Source organism: Orcinus orca, chromosome X (genome assembly GCF_937001465.1).
Source record: "Orcinus orca chromosome X, mOrcOrc1.1, whole genome shotgun sequence".
NCBI lineage: Eukaryota > Metazoa > Chordata > Mammalia > Artiodactyla > Delphinidae > Orcinus > Orcinus orca.
This window is the reverse complement of record NC_064580.1, coordinates 19,655,334-19,676,341: the sequence shown is the minus strand read 5'-3', so window position 1 is coordinate 19,676,341 and position 21,008 is coordinate 19,655,334. Positions and strand designations below refer to the sequence as shown.

General features: G+C 36.6%; 1 long non-coding RNA gene across 1 annotated transcript in view; it reads left to right on the top strand.

The window, feature by feature from the left end:
• LOC117197863 (uncharacterized) overlaps nt 1-21,008 on the top strand; it is a 438,027-nt gene that overhangs the window by 150,880 nt on the left and 266,139 nt on the right. The gene's annotated exons all lie outside the window — the stretch shown is intronic.

Below are 21,008 nucleotides of genomic sequence, written 5' to 3'. Positions count from 1 at the left end.
ACTCTTAACAGCGGATAGTGATTTTTTGGTGGTTCTCTTGCTTTCTTATACAATACAGCTTTTTGAGGACTGTGTTGAGTTTTCCAGTGTATCTTTTGTTTCGAGCATATCCTTGGCAAGAAGCTCTGTGCCTATTTGACTTGACGTGCTGGATGAAACACAGGTGGTCCAAATAAATTTAAAAGATGAAAATGATGCTTCATTCAACGTATTGTTTTAGATCTTTGCATGTGTCCTAGAAACTAGGGTCTTTGCCATTATTTAATTATTTCATTTTGTGGGTCAAAGAAGGGGAAAGCTCTGAGTCCTCCAGGATTGTCAAATTTATTTTAAAAAGGAATACATGTAAGAAAACTAGGGAAGAATTTTTTCTTCTCTTTTTCCCAGTCACATATTTCATAATAAATTTAAAATAAGGAGCAGTAATCATCTTTGCATAATATTTTTATATACATATGTGCAGTTGGCCCTTCATATCAGCGGATATGGAGTGCTGACTGTACTATATCATTTTATATAAGGGACTTGAGCACCATGGATTTTGTTATCCACAGGAGTCCTGGAACCAATCCCCTGTGGATACCGATAGATGACCGTATAAGGAAATGAGTACCTCCTATTTCAAATCAGTTGCTTGAAAAAAATGTTCTTCTTTCCTAGAGCAGTTCAAGGATAACAGAGACAAACAGATGGAGATGTTTTAGAAGGGATTCAAGCACTGAGTGAATGGTTGGACTAGCTGATCTTTAAGACCATTTCCAAACCAAATATTCTGTGAATTTATGAAACCATGTATGCAGCCTCTTAAAAAATGCTTCTTGGTTCCCTATTTAAAAAGTCCGCAAATGATTATCCTATCATGCTTCACAATGTTTCATGCCATGTTATATAGGGGAATGTTTAATTTAGTTTAATTAAGGGACCAGATTTTTAAAAATATATTGTACCTAAAACTATCAGAAAAACACTAGTGACTGGAATTTTTACTTATTAATATCTTTAGTACAAACAAAGGTGGCATAAAGAGTTAGAGAAAGATCAGACATATGTGCTGAGGGAGAAAAAGGAGTCATGCTAAACAAGGACCTCTACCTAGTCTAGTGTTAGAGTGACACTAGGGAAGGGTTATGATAGGGAGACCATAGGTTATAAAATCATGCTGCCTGACTCAAATCTAAATATCAAAATTGGATACTGCGTTATAATGAATAATGCTGGCAAGACCTTATTTAATCAACGTGATGTTATCAAACACCATTTTTCATATATCTATACTTCACTTATCCAGACAGTTAATAAAAGTCCAGTAATTGGCATGTTTGTTTAAATATCATCTGAGTAACAGGTCTTGGCCTTGCTGGGCTGCAGCAAAGCCAAGTGAATCATCCTTCTGACATTGAGCATCAAAAGTCTTTGTACTTGCCACTCATCTTGCAAGGTCTCAGGGGACAGACGTTTGGCAAACTCCATGAAATCTTAATAACAGCCTAAAGGAGAGACTGCAGATGAAAATGAACAGCCACTATCCCTTTAAACATGACTATATCACACAGCTACTATTCATAGCAACTGAAAGCCAAATAATGGTTCTGAACAGAACATGACTGGATGATTAAGGTCACCTTTGGCAGCTTTATAAGCAAGTTCATATCCTAATGGTCTCCTGAAATCCTTTTCCTATGACGTAATTGTTGCAAGAGGTGACACTCTGATTGGCTCATAGGGCATTTTCCTCTTTTTGCCTTTTAGTCACATGTCTGAACTTTTTTGGGGGGTTTCCTCTTTTAAATGGATCCAATTATCAGTGAAATGATTTAGTACAGTAACTGGTCTAGAGCTTGTTTGAAGCTATTCCCTTTTTACCAAGTTTTTACTGCTTATTATTGGCTATATGTTTTGACTTACTGTAGAAAATTCGAAAAATATAAGAAAATAATCACCCAGAATCTCAAGATCTAATGAAACCAATATTATTTTCTTCTAATTCCTTTCAGAAACTTTCCCATGCATATATACATATAAAAGCTTTACTTCAAATAATATTGTCTCGCTGTTGCATTTTTATGATGCGTTATTTCATATACAGAAAGAATATACTACACATGCAAGATATCCAAAGATGGTAATAGAAATATCCCTGAACTAGTAGTGTGCTTGAGAAATGCAACATTTGAAGTTCTCTGTGGGCCCCCATATGACGCTTTTCACTCCCTAGAACTTGCTGCAACAGGTGTACAATAAAGAATATCAATATACAATGTTGGCTCGAAAACAATGAATCTGGTTCTCTTTGTTCAATCACAAATAAGAGTGAAAAATAGGGGCATTATTACTCAGGGTCAGCATAGGATGTAGACGGCAGCTCTAAGGGGAGGATTGAGGAGAGCTTAATGAACATACTACCTGCAAATGTGTGAGCGCGGTTAAAGGAAACTAACAAGGCACAATAAAGTACCCCAAGAGTAGCAACAGTAATGAGCCATTACCACCACTTGGCCTGAAGATACAGGGGGCAGGGAGTGGTTCCTAGCACAGGAGAGTGTTAGCGTTCAGGAGAGAAATGGAGCCCCTGTTAATTTTGTCAAACAAGGAAAGAGCCAGGAAAATAAAAACCTTCAACTCACATTCCTTGCTGATCTCCAGGAGGTACTTTCCATTGGTTGCGCCCAACTTAAAGTAGAGGCCCAGGAAACTCATTTGATGCAGTCCCTAAAAGTCTTTCCCCAGGTCATAAAGCAGTGGTGGGGAAAGTTGGAGAGTAGATCTACAAGTCCTCGGAAAGTAGACACATGGTGGTTAATTAATACATGCAAGTCATTTGATTTGTCTCGTCTCAGCTGGTATGTGTTTTTTCTGATACAGACTGGAAGATGGTAATGAAAGATCTTAGAAGCAATGACTTTCAAATATTGCCTTGAAAAACATTTATTTAAATTTGTACAGGAGCTAAAGCCAGCTCTTAATGTAAATGCTTGGTCGTTTTGTTTCACTTGACACATACTATCTGAGATTATGTGTATGACAGAACATGACCACACTGGAATTAAAGCTCAAGCTTGGTTTTGTTTATGGTTTTGTTTTCTTGGTTTGTTTATTTTCAAACCTAAAGATAGCATCTCGAATTGCCCCTGTATGAAGGGCCCCAACCATGCAGTTGGATTGCGTGCATAGGAAAGTCTGTTCATCTATTTGCTAATGTTAGTGACAGAGGAGTAGTTTTTTAACATATTTGTGTTTTTCTTTTCAATATCTGTGTCTGTGTTTATACAAAAAGTAGTCTGGTTTTCCCAGATGCCAGTGGAAGCCTTTAACAGTCTTTCAAAATAGTTTTCTCTTGGACCTATTTTTTTCTCCAGGTATCTCTCCTTGCTAGAAAATGTATCTGCAGAGCTCCATGAAGGAAGGAACTCAAACTTTACCTGAAGGGGGAGGACTTAGAAAATCACTCATTTTAACTTCTTTCCTAAGATTGGGTTGCACTTTACACCATTCATAAAATGCTTGTCAAATTTTTCTTAATTTTAGCATGAATGATTAGCACAGCACTTGTCACATAGCAGACCTAACTAAATATTTGTTTCCTTCTTTACATCCTTTATTAACGTAGTCTGACATTTGACAGTTCTCCATGGATGTCTGTACAGAGATTTTGCTTTGATGGGTTTTCTTCCTACTGAATTGATTGGAGGATATTTTTCATAACTAAGATCTGGCTGGTGTGGTCAGGGATCTGGGATAGCAGGGTGACTGAGAACTGCATGTGCCATGTGCTCGGGACCAAAGCAGAGGCCAAATCCCAGTAACAGACACCAGTACAGCCAAGAAAGGAGAGAGGATCAAACCATCATGCGGACAAGAGAGAGAAACTACAGTGTTCGGTTTATGGAGATTCTCATCAGAGGAGAGAAAGATTCATTCGAGAGACAAGTGTCTGAAAGCATAAATAAGAAGTCTGATGTAGGGAAAAAACAACTTTAAGGGTGTGTAGCCTTTGGAGGGCTCTCTTAATTACTGTTCCCTGGCTTTTTTTGTGTTCAGATCTTGTTTGCCTTAAAGGGGGTCGAAGAGTGCAAAATTATCAGTATTTCTTTTTGATGTTTCATTGTAAGACTTCCAGAAAAGTGTCCATAAAATCCCTTCAGGAGATTGTGTGTGTGTGTGTGTGTGTGTGTGTGTGTGTGTGTGTGTGTGTGTGTCAGCGTTGGTGGGAAGATAGGTTCTTGAGGGAATGGGAGGGATGCTAAATTCCCGTCCTCACGGAAACTCTGCTAACAAGTGGTTGTCATGCAAGATTTTTTTTGAACAGAGGATTCCAAGATTTTAAAATATGTTTCAAAACTACTGGCCTATGCCAATTGATTCCTGAAGTATGAGATAAGAGCGGATGTCAGCAAACTACAGTCTACCGGCACAATTCAGCCTTCCACGTGTTTTTATACGATCTGTGCGCTCAGAAAGATTGTTACATTTTAAGTGGTTGAAAAAAACAGAAAAGACATTATAGCATGAACAATTATTTGAAATTTAAACTTCAGTGTTCATAAATAGAGTTTTATTAACAACACAGCCACACACATATTTGTTTATGTATTGTCTGTGGCTGCTTTTGTACTACAACAGCGGAGTTGAGTAGCTGGGACAGAGACTCTATGGACCGCAAAGCCTTACTCTCTGCCTCTTTACAGAAAGTTTGCCAACCCCTGGATTAGAGCTTTTCAACGATGTGAAAAAAAGAGAACTACTGAGAAACTCCTTCATACACTTCGGTCTGACTTGTTATTTTCATCTTCTCAAGCATATATATTTAGCCTTACCTCATGGAGAAGAAAGGATTAGGAATGAGATGGAAACAAATGTTTTAGTGTCTGCTACGAGCAAGGCACCAGACTCAACACTTGAAACTTCATAAACTTGAGTAATTTTCACAGCTACACTAAGAGATAGGTATCTCCATTGCCACATCATAGCTTAGGAAATGAGTTCAGAGCGGTTGTGTGACTTGCACGATATCATTCAGTGGATGAGGGTAGACAGGATATAAACTCCACCCTTTTTATTTCACTGTATAGGTGCTCCTAAGAGCCATATCTTCTCCACATTCTCATTATTCTTGTCAGTTTCTAGGTTCTTGACCCCATCTAAGTTTTTGGAGCCTGAAGTTGTACCCAGTAGCCTAGTTAAGCACAGAATAAACAAGTGCTGTGTGCTGAGTTCAACACAAGAGTATCCAGTGATATAGGAGAACCTACCAATATCATCTCCATTCATTTCCCATACAGTTGTGGTTCAGCCTCATTAATAAAGGTGAAATCTATTTATTCAGCTAAAAGAAAGATATGTTCCAGTTATTTTTCTTTGGAACCTGTCTTTAATTTTGCCACTTTGGGATCTTCCATTTAAATCTTCCTTATTTTTTTATTTCTTGGACTTCTACTTTATTTCTTGGTGATAGTGTTCCTAGACATAATTTTTGAATTGGGTAAAATTTGTCTTCAACTTTCCCGACCTTGTATCCACTCAGTATTTCATTTCCTCTTCCTCCCTATCACCCAGTGGTGTGCTGGTAAATATTTAAGAACTGGCTCTCAGAGGAAAATGAGTCCTGATTTGTAGCATTTGCAGATTTTCATGGTATAAATACGCCCATGTTGTCCCATTTCAAGCTATCAACGTAAGAGCTTGCAAATTTTCTGAAAATTTATCAACTGGCTCTTATAAACTAGTATGAGCCAGCCCCGACATACCACGTACCTTATCCATTATTTAAGGATTTTATGTGGCTCACACATTCTGCCTACCCTCTCAGTCCACCTTTCCCGTGTCTGGTCTAATTCTGCTCTGCAGACACTCCATGCTCTTCCTTAGCAATTTAACTGCTGTACATCCATTTTTTTTCTTCTTTTTGACCCTGTCAAGTGACTGACAAACCAAGCTGAGAAACTGACACAAGATGAGACATTAATGAATGACAGATTCAGTGGGACAGTATATGTCTCAAAAGAACAGTTGTCAGAAAGAAAACAAATAATGGTTTAGAAATAGCAGTGGTGAATACAGATTTGAGCTAGGAGGTAGGAGGAACATCTGATGAAGAGGCTGAGATATAAGATAGTTTACCATGAAATAAGAGTTACCATAAGACACAGTAGGAAGGTTTAAGAGGAAGAAGAAATGTGGGGATATGGTCTTATGGTCAAGATAGGCTTATGTGGAGCAACATGGAAATAAGGGTTTGAAAGAACTTGAATGATCCAAGGGTTGTCCAACCTAGACAGTGACCAAGGATAACAAAGATGTGACCATTCCAAGTTGAGCTGATTTCAAGGCTTCCAAAACAATCAGGTGCAGTGTATTAGGAGTAGACTAGAAAGTGTGGGTTGTGTGCTCAGAATAAACTAGCAGTGAACTCAATTAATTTTGTTTCATGGGGAATCCTAACTCAGGGAAATAAGCCTGCCGTGGGATTTTTCTTTATTTCCAAGGATCTAAGTGAGGAATGGAATCAGCCTCCGTGGAAGAATTCAACTTTGGTGTGGAAAAACTCAGAAGTCTGGATTTATTACATGCTTCCTTGGAATAAGCTGCATGTCCCACAATTCTCACTTAGCGCCCTGGCCTCTGTGCATGGAGGCTGAATTGCTGGCTGTTCTCTATCCTTAGATTCATTCCTTCCTTACTCTTGAAAGATTTGTTCCAGCATTTCCATGTTCTCATGTTCTCTGAGAGACAGCAGTGAGCAGTCTTGAAGCAGGATCTTTGTTCCCTGCTCAGGAATTGAACCTGAGTAGCCTGGATGAAAACCAGGAATCCCAGCTGCCAGTCCACCAGGGGTTAGAGGCTAGAAGCAAAGTTGCCCTGGCTCTTGCCCCCGTTTGAAAGCAAGGATGTTTCAAGGAGGCAAAAACTATGAAAACAGGTACGCAGTTTATTATTATTAGCACAGCACAACATGTGGGAGAACACACAGAGAAGTAGTTTATTTAAGACAGAAGCAAGGCAGAAATACACACCTGTAGAGAAAGGGTGTTGTTGTCCTCCCTAATGAGGAGGGGTGTGCCAGCGAGGTGATTTAAATCACTTATATGGGGCTTCCCTGGTGGTGCAGTGGTTAAGAATCCGCCTGCCAATGCAGGGAACACGGGTTCGAGCCCTGGTCTGGGAAGGTCCCACCTGCCGCAGAGCAACTAAGCCCATGCGCCACAACTACTGAGTCTGCGCTCTAGAGCCCGCGAGCCACAACTACTGAGCCCTCGTGCCGCAACTACTGAAGCCCATGCACCTAGAGCCCATGCTCTGCAGCAAGAGAAGCCACTGCAACGAGAAGCCCGTGCACTGCAATGAAGAGTAGCCCCCGCTCGCCACAAGAGAAGCCACTGCAATGAAAAGCCCACACACCACAACGAAGAGTAGCCCCTGCTCGCCGCAACTAGAGAAAGCCCACGTGCAGCAACGAAGACCCAATACAGCCAAAAATAAATGGATAGATAAATAAATTTATAAAAAATAAATCACTTATATGGGGCAGGTCTTCTGGGTCTTTGTTCTCCTCTGGCAAATTATCTCACTTCTTTTCCACGCCTGACCTGTCCAAGTCCCTCCCAATATGCATGCACATCGTTTTGCCAAGATGGATTCCAGTGCAAAGGCTAAAGAGAGTATTCCACACTTATTATGGGGTGACGCCCCCTCCCTTTTTGACCCCTGAGGAGCCTTCCTGTTCATGTGCAGTCGGGAGGTTTCCTTGACCTCAGGAGTGACAGGTGTGGTCCTCTTACCTCTTTACTCCAGCAGAGCTCAGCTCCTGCCATTAACTTTGTCTTTGGAGTGTCAGGGAAAACAAAGCTCCAATCTACTCCACTTGACACACTCCGACTGCTCTGCCCAGGGGCCCATCTACCTCCTACCTCACTCATTCTAGCTTCTCCTTCTGATAGCTCCCTCTTTGACTTTAAGATTTTCATTATTGGGAAAACAAAGAATCTCCATTTTACTGTATTTCTCAAGCTAGCAATAGCCCTGTGTGTTCCTACCTTTCAAACTTCCAGCATCACAAGTAAGTTTTTAGGCTGCCTTTCTCTACTTCCTTTCCATTCATTCCCTTATTGCTCTTTGAAACTCTGCTTTGCTCCTTCACAGAAACTTATTTCTCTGAAATCTTTTTAAAAGGCCTTATTATTGAGAAATCCAATAGCTTTACTTCTGTCAACTTTTACCAAGATTTTCTGCTGACTTTGGCATTGTTGACCATTTCCTCTTGCACACTCTTTTCTAATATTCATAAAAAAATTCTCCATCATTGTCCTCTTTCAGCCAATTCAGTGAAATATTTTAAATTATTCCACTTTCTCTTCTAACTTCCTAATATGAATATTTCCAACTCTTGTTACACAACTTTCATGCAAAGATTGAACTTTAACCTCTGAGTCCAAGTTTTTTCCCTTTAGTTCCCTTCTAGCTTTTCTCTCAAATTATGTATCTAAATATTTATAGGAGGAAATGGGAGAAAATAGACATGGTAGAAGCTGGCTAGACTTCTTATTTTGTAGGTTTGATTTTGGAACCATGTAAATATTCTGCATAATTATAAAGAATTGTTTTAAAGGGTAATACGTAAACATCAAAACAAAATGAAAGAAATGAATGTAATGGTGTTGGTGATAGTGTTTTTAGTATCATCCTGAAACTGTCATGTATGTTGTGGGATAAAGCAAATTAATAATTATATTGATGTCATTGAGAACCCAGATACCTGTTACATGAAAAAGGAGAAGCACACGTAAGTGCGATGAGGTTAAGTAAAAATCTTCAGTGCTGTATCTGAATTAGAATTATCTCTGTGTGTGCAAGATCTATTTCATCTTAACAACAGCAAAAAACATTTCCTAGCTCTGCAACAAGAAAGGGTGTAGGAACAATGAAAAACCAATAACAAAGAGCACTTTATGTACCTAGATTATGATCTTAAAATGCTACTTCCTATTAAAGGAACCAGGGCTTCTGGGAGAAGTGCCTGATCCCTGGTTTGGGACAGGGAATGTAAAAGACAGTAAGGAACACATTTTCCAGGCAGAAAACAAGGACACTATCATCACTATTAGGGTCATATCAAAAAAGAGCTAACCTGAAGCGTCTCCCACTGACCACCCAAAATGGGAAAATTTACAAGGGATTTAAATACATCAAATATGTTTAATACATGAATCTGCTTATTGGTCACCTTTGGAGCATACTACAAATATAAGACATAATTTTAAAAGCTGTTATAAAGAAGAAGAATCAAGAATTTATGCTACCATTCCTCTATGAACTGTATTTCAGTGTAATCAAATAGATGATAAAGAAAAGCTACTCTTTATAGAAGATTTCTAGCTAATAAATAAAAGAGTGGTAAAATTAGAATATTATCAATTTGCAAAGTCTAATGAATTATTAGATTTAAAACAGATACAATCAGACCTTATGTGCTCCCTCATGGAAATTCACTATAGCACTTAGGAAATATTCTTAACCAAAAAAAAAAAATCAAATCTGAGTCTAATGAAGCCTCTTGTTCACACTATTAATTTACATGAAATTCAGTGAAGAGAGGAACATGCTTAAAAATACTACAGGAATGCAGTCAGCAAAACTATAAAAAACTATACAGAACAGATGATCCAGTTTCTTCAAGAAATAAAGTGCAAGGGAAAAAAAAAGAGATGGAGAGGTAACCTATAGATTAAATGAAATATATCAATCAATTGCAATGTGTGGACATTATTTGTATACTGATTGGCATAAACAAACTTCCAAAAAATTGATGAGATAATTGGAGAAGTTTAATCATTGACTAAATATTTGATAATAATATGATACTATGGAATTATTATAGTTGGGGGCTTTTGGTGGACTAATAGCATTGAAGCTATGTTTTAAAAAGAGTACTTTTCTTTTGGAAATATATACTGAAATACATAGAGATTACATGATATGATACTTTGGATTTGCTTCAATATAATCTAGGAGAGAGGAAGTAGGTTGGGTTTTAGATGAAATAAGATTAGTAATGAAGTGATAATTGTCACATCTAGTAATGGGCACATGGGGATTTATCATTCACTTTTCTCAATTTTGTATATGTTGGAGATTTTTTATATCAATAGTATAAAATTTTAAAAGAACTAAAATAATTTTAAAGTAGATTTAAATTATTAATTACTTAATAAAGCAGGGAACCTGAACGATAACCAGTTAGAAAATAGTGTAGGAGGAGATTCCATTTATAATAGGAAGTCAAAAAAATTTTTTAAACCTAAGCATAAACATAACAAGAAAGGGGCACAAAACCCTTATAGACTATAAAATATTCTTGAAAGACATAATACATCTGAGCATTTAGAAGGATATATCATCTTCATTGAAAGGAGAACACAACATAATAAGGATATCAGCTTTTCCAAAGTTGATTTATGTCAGTTTTCCCTAAGTTGATCTATGAATCTAATGAAATCTAAATAAAATACAATTTTCTATAGTTAGACAAGTTAGTTATAAAGTTTATCTAGGAAAAATATCTGGGAAAGCCTTAAAAGTAAAAAAAAAAAAAGAAATGGATAGTGAAAAGTTTAAAACACATTACAACACCTAAATAATTAAAATGATGTAGTATTAGCACATGAGCGGATATAATAGAACAAAAAAGAAATCCAGAAACAGACCTAAACATATATGGAAATTTAGACTTTTAGAATAATGGATAACTTTTCAAATCATCTTTTTAATATATTACTGGGACCACTGAAAGTATGAAAATATAACATTGGCTCAGTTTGTCACACCATTTCAAATGGATCAGAGATTTAATGTACCAAATAAAACTATTCAAGTAGTATAAGAAGCCATAGATGGATACCTTATTAGCTGTGTTGTTTTATCCCTTTGTTTCATTTCTTGGAGTGGAGAGAATTTCCCATGGTAAATGCTTTGATGTGCCACCTAGATCCTCTTCAGGAATAAAGAGCTTATTACCCTAGTGTTGGGAGTCCTTTTGATCCACACCTGTTAGTCCCAAGGATTCTGTTATGGACTGAATGCTTGTGTTCCTTCTATGATTCATATGTTGAATCCCTAACCTCCAAGATTATGGTATTAGGAGATTGAGGCTCTGGGAAATACTTAGGCTTAAATGAGGTCTTAAAAGAGTGGAGCCCCATAATGGTATTAGTGTCATTGTAAGAAGAGGAAGATAGACCAGAGCTCTGTCTCTGCATGCATACAAAGAGGTCATGTGAGTACAGAGAGATGGAAACCATCTGGAAGCCAGGTATAGGACTCTCACCAAGAACCAAGTCTGCTGGCACCTTGGTCTTGGATTTCTCAGCTTCCAGAACTGTGAGAAACAACGGTTTGTTATTTAAGCCACCCCTTCTATGGTATTTATTATAGCAGCCAGAGCTGACTAAGACAGATTCTTTAATAAAGTCCAGCATTATAGCTTCCATCTCAGAGTCAGCTTCCTGGGAAACCAAACCTGTGACATTTCCGATGATTAAAAATACAGAAGCAATAAAAGGAAAGACTGATAATTTGATGAGAAAGATAGAGATATAGATATATAGATAAATATTTTATAAAGCTGTTGAACAGAAAAATAAAATACCACAAGCAAACTACAAACTGGGAAAAATATGTATAAATAATATCATAAATTATATCTCATATTTAAAGAGTTTCTAAAAATTGAGTGGAAAAATATCAACAGTGTGATTTTTTTTTAAAAAAGAGCAAAAGATATGAGCAATAGTTCACAGAAAACGAAACACAAATGACCCTTACCTTGTAAAAAGTTCTCAATTTCAATCATAGTAACAGAGATGTAATTAAAACTACACAAATACTGTTGCATACTTTTCACTTTACTTTGATTTTTTTATAAAGCCCAACAAAAGCAGAGCCACAAGGAGAGTGGAATTGAAGAGAGCCCACACTATGAAAAAGAATCCTAGCGGTTTCTTCCCTGTAGGTATCCCTAGAGTAGTTCTCAGCACCCAGTAATAATAATAATAATAATAATACAATAATAATAATAATTTTAAAATTCCTAAATATTTTCAAGGATGTCTCTCACAAACCACATTTTTGTGCAGCTTGGTAGAGTAGCTATTAAGTCTTAAGTCTTATTAGGCAAAAATTAATTCTCTGTGAAGAAGGAATGCTTTTGGTCCTGGAATCCTTCTGATGTTACTTGGCAACCAGCTCTTAGATGAGGAACTGCGTGTTACAAAATCTACATAAATACATAGGATATGGAACAAACAATGCTGTAAACTAGAGGAATACTATACAGGCAGTTATATCTGTGCAAGTATTCATCATATCTCTCCCCTGCTATGACCTAGGTGAGGAATCAGGGAATGCTGAACACCTTGAAAGATCAAGCTGAATTTAAGGATCGCTATAATTCTCACAATTCCACTTTATCCTGTTGAATTAAAACAAGTAGAATAATTTATTCATATCATTGATTGTAGCTGATTTCTTACTACAAATCTGTATTCAGAAAGAAATCTATTAAATTATAAATGGTTTTTAAAATGTTTTTAACTGTCATATGAAGTCAAACTTTTCTCAAATTTGCCTTTCTACTTTGGTATATCTTAGTTTCTTACCATAAACCTGTATTTGTTGATTTTATATGATTAGCGACTTATTTTCCCATAAATGACATACAGAATTTATGAATGAGGAGCTAGAAAATTTAACAAAAAAAAAAGATTGATCAATTTGGCTCTTAAAATCATATATAATAAGAGTACATCTTGTAGGCAGAATAAAACATTATGTTAGAGCAACCAAATTTTATTCTAAACTTTCCAGAGGTATTTAGAAAATCAGATGTCCTAAAGAAAAAGGTCATGTCATTTTTAAAATTTGAGATTATAGTTTATGTTTTATAAATACTTTCGATAATAAAATGGTTTATAGGCATTTTAAGAATGATTATAGGAAAACTAACTCTGAAAGCTGGGATGCTTCCCTGCTGTAACAGCAAAGAAGAATTCAAGGATATTACTTGGAATGGAAGCCTAATGAAGTTTTGTCTGAAATGTACATTGAAATGTTCAAAACATATCAATTAATTTGGTTTTTTAATCTAAAGCTTGGTTATCCTTGTGGAAAAGAAGCTCAAAACCACTGGTTTTCATTCCTGATCTACCCTTTTGATCGTCGTACTGGTATTCTAAGACACTGGCATCATCACGACAACCTCTGAGGATAAACATTACTCTAGGCATACTGTTTAGAGTTTTCACTTGAATGAAGCACATATGCTATACTTTGCTTTCTGCTTTTCTATTTCAGAAAAGAACAAATCATAGAGAAAAGTCATACAGGCCTTAAAATTGTTAATACCCTATGAAACAAAATTTTCACTTCTAGGAATTGACCATGATAAAAAAAATTGGACGTGTGTATATATGTATATAATTATAACATATACTATAATAGTCATGCTTACATATTACCATAGCACCATTTATAATGCAAAAAAATGAAACGAACTAAATGTCCAATGAGAGGGGATTGTTAAATAATTTAGGATGACCCATATAATGGTATATAATGAAGTCATTGAGAAAAAAGGTATCAGTGTATATTTGGTGGTAAGAAAAGAAGTTGCTAATCAATGGGTATAAAGTTTCAGTTATGTAAGATGAATACATTCTAGAGACCTGCTGTATAACATAGTGCCTGTAGTTAACATTACTGTATTGTACACTTAAAATTTTGTCAGGAGGGCAGATCTCATGTTAAGTGATTTTACCACAGTAAAAAATTTTTAAAAAGATCACAGTCATGTGTAGTCTCAAAAAACAGGTTACAAATAATACCTACAGAATAACACTATGCTTTTGTCTTTGTATGTGTATGTATGTATGTGTGTGTGTAATATATATATATCGATACATATATCTGAATTCTTGAAGGCTATACAACAAAATGGTAAAGGTTGCTGTAAACCCCATAAGAACAGGAAATTTTGAATATATTTTGTTTACTGCTGAACCTGCAGTGCCTAAAACACTGCCTGGCACATAGAACACATTCAGTAGGTATTTGCAGAATTAATGAAGAAATAAATGGCTATATCTAATCATTGAACTACAAATTATTTTTTTGTTTCTCCTTGTTTTCTAATTATGACATACTTTTGATTAATATTAATGTACAATAAAAGTTCCTCAATAAAAGTGTACTATTCATTATTCATATTTCATTTTGGTAAAAATGTCTTAGAGTTACTATTTTTTTTTCAGGAGTCCCATAAGTGATTAAATATGTGTATGTGTGTATTTATATATATCTCAGACAAAATCATAACTATTCCAAAACGTGTACGTCACAAAGTTTTTGGAAACATTTACTTTCTGAAAGATATATTACATTCATGTTTATGCTGTTGATACTGTTGACATTTAAGTTTTTGGAATGAACGTGTCTATTGGCAAATCACTGACATTTTAAAAAGAAAGAAAAATCTTCGAGGCAAAAGTATGTTTACTCTTGCTATCGTTAAGTAATTTAAATCAATACTCCTTACTTAACAACTTTCCCAAGGGCCTTGATTTTATGTGGCATCTCAGAGATGTAGCATGCACCATTACTCTTTAAACATCTAGTTTGATTGTGCTTTTAATTTTGCAAACTTTACACAGAGACCCAGATCTGTGGACAGAGCAAATGAACTACAAATCCTATGCTTTCTACTTTGTCACTCTAACTGCTTGGTAAATTAGGTTCAGGTTTGGAAAGGGTAATGTCATTGCCAAAGTTCTTTAATCCTGAACTGTAACATAGGTGGAATGCAAATATTTTCAATGCACAATAACAAGGCTTGTCTCCTTTATTTCTGAAGTTATGTCCATGTTAACAATGCTCTGTTGTAAAGAAGTTGTGAGACATTGTAAACCCTTCTGCCTATAACTGTCATTTAGAATTCTCCATCGAAGGGAGAGATGCCAGATTTTGGGTCCTCAGGTTTACTTGAATTTTCCAATAGCCAACACTATCACTGAATTTGGATTATTAAATATAAAGGGGAATTTTAAATATTAGCAAAGTCTATTTTAAATCCTCCTCAAACCCATGTATTTTAATAACTGAAGTGCCAAAAGCACTTTATTAACTGGGGGCATGGTTAAAGAATGCAATTCTGCAGTAAGGCTTCAGGATGTATGAGAGTTAGGGAGTTTTAAGACATGAACCATTTACTTTAATGCTCAGGTACAGACTTGGAAAGCAGACTCTCATCAAACTCTGAATTTAGAACTTACCAAGAAAGTAAATATGTAAATTCCTGAGTTCACTCATGCGAAGAAATTTCAAAAAATGATTCAGGAAACTACGATGAAAGAAAAATTAATGAAGGAAAATTGTGTCTGATCACTGAAGCATGGATATAGAATGAAACCATGCATAGATTAGGTGCTCAAGAAAGAGACTCATGACTGTATAAAAATTCAGAGGAAATCCATAAAGGTTTAGGGATAGAGTGTTCCTCAGAGTAATATCATCTTTTTAAAGTTGGGTTTATTGAGGTATAATTTATATAGAGTAAAACTCATCCTTTTTTAGATAAACAGTTCAGTGAGTTTTGACAAACATATTCATTGTGTAACCACCACCACGTTCCGGGTATGGAATATTTTCATCACTCCTAAGAAGTTCTCTTATCTTCTTTTGTACTCAGTTCCCTCCTCCCACCTGCAGCCCGAGGCAACCACTGATCTGATTTCTGTCTTCATATCTTCACCTTTACCAGAATGTCATATAAATGGAATCATAGTTATATAACCTTTTGTGTTTTCACTTAGTAGAATGCTTTTGACATCCACCCATGTTGTTGCATGTATCAGTAGTTCATTCCTTTTTATTGCTATTATTCCATTGCATAAATGTATCCATTCACTGACTGATAGACTTTTGAATTGTTTCCAGTATTTTGCGGTTATGAATAAAACTGTTGTAGACATTTGCATACAAATCTTTGTGTAGACACATATTTTCACTTTTCTGGGTAAATACCTAGTAGTAAGAAACTGCCAATCTGTTTTCTAAAGTAGTTGTACCATTTTGCATTCCTCTTAGCAAAGTATGAGAGTTCCTGTTGCTCCACATCTAGAAAATTCTAGTTGCTCCACATTTCCATCAGCACTTGGCATTGACAGGTTTTGTTGGGTTGTTTTGTTTTGTATGAATTTTAGCCATTCTAATAGGACTGTAATGGTATCACATTGTGGTTGTGTTTTTCATTTCCCTAATGACTAATGTTGCATATGCTTACTTCTAATCCATATCTCTTCTTCCATGAAATGTTTATTCAAATTTTCGGACATTTTAAATCATTATTTATTTTCTTATTATTGAGTTGAGAGAGTTCTTTATATATTCTGGATACGTCTTTTGTCAGATAGGTGTTTGCAAATATTTTCTCCCAATCTATTTCTTAATTCTTTCAGAGAATTAAGAAATGGCTTTCAAAGAACAGATATTTTTAATTTTATGATGTTCAATTGATTAATGTTGTTTTGTTATTTTTATATTTTATATAACAGGTCTTTGCCTAACTCAAAGGCAGAAAAATGTCTTCTATGTTTTCATGTGGAAGTTTCATACTGAAGTGTTACAAGTTAATTTTTGTATATTGTATGAGAAAAGAGCTGAGGTTCCTCTTTCTCTCGCTTTGCTTCCTTCTTCCTCCCTCCCTCCCTCTCCTCCTTCCTTACTTCCTTCTTTCCTTTCTTTCTCTCTTTGTCTTACAAATGTCCAATTATTCCTACGCCATTCATCCAGTTGTTGAAAATGCTATCACTTATCCATTGAATTACCTTTGCATCTTTGTCAAAAATCAATTTATCATATATGTGTAGGTCTATTTCTGTACTCTCTGTTTATTTGTTTGTCTAACATTACAACAATACTGCAAGTCTTAGCTACTGTAACTTGAGAGTAAATCTTGAAATCAGATAGCATAAATCATCCAACTTTTTTCCTCTTTTACAAAGTTGTTTGTGCTCTTCTGATTACTCGGTTTCTCCACACATCATTTTTAAATTGTAAAATTCATATAATGTGTAGGCTATAGAAATTCACAGATTACTAAGAGCAATACAAACAATGGCAAATGTATTTGTGTGTACAAACTAAAATCCTTTGCAACCCAGTAAACCAATTAAAAGGGTATAGGAGAGGGGCTTCCCTGGTGGCGCAGTGGTTGAGAGTCCACCTGCCAATGCAGGGGACACGGGATCGTGCCCCGGTCCGTGAAGATCCCACGTGCCGCGGAGCGGCTGGGCCCGTGAGCCATGGCCGCTGAGCCTGCGCGTCCGGAGCCTGTGCTCCACAACGGGAGAGGCCCCAACAGTGAGAGGCCCGCGTACCGCAAAAAAAAAAAAGGGGGGGGGGTATAGGAGAGAAAATTTAGGGAGCTATAAATCAAAGAATATATGTACAGAAATGTAACAGAGAACCTCAGGGACCACAACTACCATCATGGATTCCATAATGAATTGAAATATGTTTACTGGCAAATTAATCTCTTAACCTGCATTATATTTTCTTAAATATTTCTGAGAAATAGCTTTCTGTACAGTTTGGGGAAAAGGAATTTCCAGATGCATAGTCACTAACAATGTTGGATGTACTTTCCTCCCTATCTTGTCTTCTTGTTTCTATTTTTGTTTGTTTGTTTCTATTTTTAATGAAAGTACATGTACACATTCCAAAATATGTTTGAAATTTTCAAAGTATTAGATATTTTGTAACTTCTCATGATTTGTGAGCAATAGAATGGTCACTTGATGCTTGCTTGATAAAAGAATTGTCACTTTGTACTATGATCTAGGTCACTGGCCAGCAAATCAGGACCCACGGGCCTAATTCTAGCCTGTGCCCGCTTTTGTAATTAAAGTTTTATTGGGATACAGCCATGCTAATTTGTTTATGTATTATCTTTGGCTGCTTTCATGCCACAGGGGCAGAGCTGAGTAATTGCGATGGAGACCACATGGCCCACAGGGCCTAAAATATTTACTATCTGGCCCTTTACTGAAATGAATTTTTAGAGAAGCTTCAGGGTTAAGTAAGGGAAAGAAGATTGAAGAACTATTCTGGGAAAAAATGAGGGTGTCTGGGTATCGTTTACCTAGGACAGACATAAAGGATGGAAAAGTCTTTGGGGTCAAGTTCTAGAGAGTTTTGAACCCAAGATTAAGGAACACAATTCTATTATTAAGGCAATGAACACAGACAAAGTTTCTGAGAGGAAAAGTAACATAATCAAATGTGTGGCTATAAAAGCAGTAACTTCTGAAATACGGACAAGGAAGTAAAAAATACGCTTTACCATTATCTTGATGCGTTATTACAGAGCCAGCAGGAATTTTAAAGATATTTTTGAGATGGAATTGGCAGAATATAATGGCTCATTGGTTGTGAGGGTAAGAAAGGTGATGCTAATTTTGATGTTTGAGATTGGCAATCCCTTTAAGTGGAACTAGGGGACTTTTGGATATGCTGTTGAGTTGAGATACTTGTGAGAATTCTACATGAAAGTGTCCATTAGGTAGTTGGAAGTAGGACTGCGGAGCTCAGCCAAAATAATAGCTCTCCTATTAGCACCTTGGTACCTCTGTCTTAGCCCTGCATTTTGCTAGCGATTGATGAAAGCCACAGTGATAAGTTTAGCATTAATAACAAAATGAGAAAGTAATTTAAATGTGCAATACTGATTCAAATATGGCAACAGGTTGACCATTGGCAGGTTTGTTACAACTGCACTAAAATAGGGAGTGAAAGGGAACATTGCCTTACATGTAACATTTCAGCTCCTAATACTAGTTATTATTCATTGTTCTGTTTTGAAGGAGTTAAGCTCTAAATTCTTCATGGATAACAAGGTAAAGGCAAGTCATACATATATTCCTTAGATAATATAAAAGCCATATATGTGCTTTATTCCAGATTCAATCAGAATTGCTGTCTTCCCTAGTAATGAACTGTAATTTTAAACTTTATCCTGTGGTTTGATTAAAGAGATATAAAGCTTCTATCCTCAGCTCATCAACTCTGTCTATTACTGATACTAAGAATTTCTGTATTATTTTTCTTGTAAAGACAATGGATTGTCCTTGACTGGTAGTTCTGTAAGGACCTTTTAGTCTAGTGATTTTTAGTAGCTAGCATAAATTCAGTGTCAAAAGTGCAAAGGATTTTAAGCTCCATGTAATGTTATTGTTAAAGTTTTAATTTGCATCAGTTTAATTCTCTTGTCAGTTGCCACACCCTGTTAAAGATGTGCTTCATCATATGCTGAAGGAGAAAATTAAGTCTGAGGTACAAAATGATGTGACTTCTTGGGAAAGGCTATCCATGGGTCCAAATTCAGCCATTTTGAGCTCATTGATCCTTCATTTTTCTCTCTCTTAGGAATCCAGAATAACATTCTCTGGATATCAGAGATTTGTAAATGGTGTCAAAATTTTACAGTCCTCTTGAGAAAGCATAAATAACACTATTTTTATTTTTTATTTATTTTTATAAATTTATTTATTTATTTATTTATGGCTGTGTTGGGTCTTCGTTGCTGTGCGCGGGCTTTCTCTAGTTGCGGTGAGTGGGGGCTACACTTCATTGCGGTGCGCAGGCTTCTCATTGTGGTGGCTTCTTTTGTTGTGGAGCACGGGCTCTAGGCACACAGAGTTCAGTAGTTGTGGCACGTGGGCTCAGCAGTTGTGGCTCACGGGCTCTAGAGCGCAGGCTGAGTAGTTGTGGCGCACAGGCTTAGTTGCTCCACGGCATGTGGGCCAGGGCTCGAACCCGTGTCCCCTGCATTGGCAGGCAGATTCTTAACCACTGCGCCACCAGGGAAGCCCTAAATAACACTATTTTTAATGATGAGATGTTTCTTTCTCTTCTTCTTGCTATTGTCCTTGTGGCGCAAGTTTCCATTATGTTCATTTGCATTAGCCTTTCCACCCTTACACAATAATCCCTTCAAACCTAAATCAGATAGGTCATGACACTCTTGAGATTCAATGGCTCTCACTTATCCCAGAGTCAGAGTACTTAAAAGGGCCTACAAAGCCCTACATGATCTAGATTTTCATTTCCTGTCTGACTCCATCATCTACTTTTCTCACCTTCTCTCATTCTAACATAGTTACACTGACTCAGTATCCTTTGAAAATACCTCTGAGCCTTTGCACTTGTTTCATCAAACTACCTAGAGCATTTTACTCCCAACTATTTATATTATTTACATGCATTGCTTCTCTTCCTTCCATACATTACTCAAATATCATCTTCTCCCTGACAGTTTTCTTGAACACACATAAAAAAATTGCACCTCCCTCTCCTCGGCACTTCCTGTTTCTCTTTGTTTCTTTGTTTTCCTTTTAAGCCCTTATCACTGTCTTACATAGTGTGTATTTTACCTATGTGTCTCTATATTATCTGCCTCTTCCCAATTCGAATACAAGCTCCATGAAGACAGAGATTTTTGTCTATCTTAACTTTTTTAAAAATTAATTAATTAATTAATTTATTTTTGGCTGATTTGGGTCTTTGTTGCTGCACGCAGGCTTTCTCTAGCTTCGGCGAGCGGGGGCTACTCTTCGTTGTGGTGTGCAGGCTTCTCATTGCGGTGGTTTCTCTTGTTGTAGAACACGGGCTCTAGGCGTGTGGGCTTCAGTAGTTGAGGCTCACGGGCTCTAGAGCACAGGCTCAGTAGTTGTGGCGCAGGGGCTTAGTTGCTCTGCAGCATGTGGGATCTTCCCGGACCAGGGCTCAAACCCATGTCCCCTGCATTGGCAGGAGGATTCTTAACCACTGCACCACCAGGGAAGCCCCTATTTTAACTTCTAAATCCATATGACAAAACAGGGCGTAATACAAAGTTAGATCTCAATAAATATTTGCCAAATGAATGAATTAATTTGAATCTGGTGTGTCTGTTTTAGTGTATACAA